This window comes from Eulemur rufifrons, chromosome 30, assembly GCF_041146395.1.
Source record: "Eulemur rufifrons isolate Redbay chromosome 30, OSU_ERuf_1, whole genome shotgun sequence".
Lineage (NCBI taxonomy): Eukaryota > Metazoa > Chordata > Mammalia > Primates > Lemuridae > Eulemur > Eulemur rufifrons.
This window is the reverse complement of record NC_091012.1, coordinates 55072172-55075094: the sequence shown is the minus strand read 5'-3', so window position 1 is coordinate 55075094 and position 2923 is coordinate 55072172.

Below are 2923 nucleotides of genomic sequence, written 5' to 3'. Positions count from 1 at the left end.
TTTCAAATATTATTTAAAGAAGATGTTGAGGTTCTTATTTCTTTTTCCATAAGGATATCCAATTCTTCAAGTACCCTTTTTTTAAAAAAAACATTTCTTTCTTCCTTAAATTTTCTTGTCTCCTTTGTTGAAAATCAACTGACTGTATAAGCATGGCCATATTATAATTGCTTTATTTTATTCTAGTCTTTCACTTGTCTATCCTTATACCAACACAACAGTGTTTATATTATTATTTATCATGAACATTGAAACTAGGTAGTTTATGTCCTTGAACATTTTTTTAAAGATTGCTTTAGCTACATTATATCATTTGCATTTTTTTAAACATTTTATTGAATTATAGCATTTATTGAGAAAAGTGAACAAATCATAAGTGTACCACATTGCAAATGAATTTCCAATACATACATAATGTGTTTCTAAATCAATAAATACAATATTACTAGCATTCAGAAGCCCATCAACAATTGATTTAAAAAACATATTTCTAAATATTTAACCTATGATAAAATACTAGCTACCAAATTAGTAATTAGTATTTGAAAGAAATTTTAGGATTCATTGAAGCCTAAATGAACTTTAAAAAGTCATTCTGAAGACCTGGGAACACTGTATTATTTTCTGAAGCAAAATCCATGGGTGACCCTCAACTAAACTGAATGCCTTTGGGCCTGAGGCAGGTTTACAGGAGGATCATACACTTTCTAATTGAGTGAAACAACTAGTGGTGCTTGGAAAACAAAGTCATGTTTACAACAAGGATGCTGCAGGCATGTGTAAATGGAAGAAATATGGAGAACAACTATTAAATAGTATTTGTTGCATGCCAAATCTGTGGTGACATCTCTGCTACAGATTTTATATATATAATTACATCATATATATTATATACTCACATATAATATATATGATGTAATTAATATATAAATAATATGACATATAATATAAATATAAATATCATATAAATACATATGTATTTAATATAATCTTTTAATTTTTTATTGTGATATATATAACACATAAAATATGCCATTTTAATTATTTTTAAGTTACTATTTGGTGGCATTAATTACATTCATTATGTTGTGCAGCAATCACCACTGTTTCTAAAACATTTTTATTACCTTAAACAGAAACAGTATAACCATTAATCAGTAACTCCTCATTCTCCCTTTCCCCCAGCCACTGGTAGCCTTTAATCTACTTGCTGTCTCTCCATTAATTTGCATATTCTTATTTCTTTTTTTGGTAGATGCATTCAAATGTTAATAAAAATGATTGAATTTAGCACTCTATGAATCCACTTTCTTTTTTTTAGCTGTTTAGAGGATTATTTAGGATTGTATATATAATACATACTATATATAAATAGAGTTTTTTTCCTTCCTTCCATTCTTTGTGCCTTATTTATTTTTAAATATATATTTTTTATTTTTTGGATTTACTGGCAAAGATCTGCCACATATGTATAATAAAAATGGCTAGGGGAGCATCCTTGTATCGTTCTTGACGTTAGAAGGGAAGCTTTCAATATCACACCATTAAGTGTGATGGTACTGCAGATTTTTCATAGATTGTCTTTATCTCCCTGAGATGGAGATTCTTAGAGTACTCATAATTTTACTCTGAATTGGTATTATTTTTTTCACATATGATTTTTCTGCATATATTGAGACAATTTTATATTTCTTTTCTCTGTGCACTTAATATGGTGGACTACACTGATTGGTTGTCAAATGTTAAATCAACATTGCATTTTTAGGATAAATCCACTTTGCCATATTTTACATATAGATTTGTTTCTTCATTTCTATTTCTGGTCTTCAAGCCAAGTATCTTCAGTTTGGTTATTATAGTTTACAAATCCTGCCCTCTGCTCTGTCAACTCTACTGATAATTTGATATTATATTTTTCAATTCTAAAAAATTACATTTGATTTACTTTTAATACATTCTAATTATTTTAGTAATTTTTAAAATCTTTTCATTTTCTTTCATATTAAAGTCATACTTATTTTAAATTCCAAGTCAGATAAATCCAATATCTATACCAAACTGTGGCTATGTTTCCATTATCTGCTTTTTCTCCTCTTGTACTTTGATTATTTTCTCTGTCCTTAGCATAATTAATATATTTCTAATACAATATTTAAAAATTGTAGAGATTCTGGATGGTATTAGCCTCTTCTAGGAAGGATTTTATTTTCTTTTGAGAGGCAGACGGTAATGACAAATCACCTTAATCCAGATCACACTGGTCTATTTTGGATTTATTTTTAGAGCAAAGCCATTCACAGGACTAAAGCCTATGGTATTTACAAGTGTCTTTCTTCCAGGGTCGCCCTGAATTTGAGATTTTCTTTTTCCAGTTCATGGAATTGACTAATTTTATGCTTTGCATTTTTATGCTTAAAAGCTGCTTTCTGACTAGTTTATTTTCTAGTTCCAATTATTTGTACCTTAGGAGCCAGAAACTTCCTGGAGGCAGAATTCCATACAAAATACTGTGCTTACATTTCTGTGTTTGCCTACACTTTATTGTCTTGGCCTCTCAAGTTTTGTCTCTTAATAGCCTTGAACTACAATGATTGTTTCTCCAGCCCAATGAAAATGTCACAAGCTCTAAGCCATAGTTTTTTCCTTGGCCTTCAATATCCGAGTGGTAAATTAGCAAATGATCTAAGGAACAAGTGGCTGGGAAGAGAGGAGTTACCTTAGTGCCTTTCTTCATCTTTTTGATCTTGGATATTCAATTTTTGACTGCCTCAGTTTCTTTTTGATTTTTTCCATTTTTGTAGCTTTTCTGGGTGGGTAGATTAGTTTAGTCTAATTTTAGCCAAAAATTTGAACACCTCTCTCTCTCTCTCTCTCTCTCTTTTACAAAGAAATTTAGGGTAGATGTATTTTTTATTACATGGAT